This window comes from Chinchilla lanigera, unplaced genomic scaffold (assembly GCF_000276665.1).
Source record: "Chinchilla lanigera isolate Chin_1 unplaced genomic scaffold, ChiLan1.0 scaffold00066, whole genome shotgun sequence".
Taxonomy (NCBI): Eukaryota; Metazoa; Chordata; class Mammalia; order Rodentia; family Chinchillidae; genus Chinchilla; species Chinchilla lanigera.
Window position 1 is genome coordinate 9,376,836 of NW_004955467.1, and position 357 is coordinate 9,377,192.

Below are 357 nucleotides of genomic sequence, written 5' to 3' on the forward strand. Positions count from 1 at the left end.
CTTTGCCGCTGAGCTAAATCCCCAGCCCCCAAGGAACCACTTTTCTGAGGGAAATTCTGACTTCTAGTATGTGTGCTGGCATCCATCATAAAATAAGTGTTCCTGATCCTAGGATTTAGAGTGACCAAAAGCTGGCCATCAGCCGTTTCATACCCAAATTGAAACTTTCCACAGTATGATCCAAAAAGTCTCTAAACAAAGTTTCTACCCAGAAGAAGCCTAGAGGATAAGTGGTTAAATTCTTCCTTCTTCCAGAAGAAACCTAGAGGATAAGTGGTTAAATTCTACACCAGCAGAGAAAGTCGTAGCTATATAACTGTTTGTTTTTATACTGAAGATGGAACATGGGGATAAGCA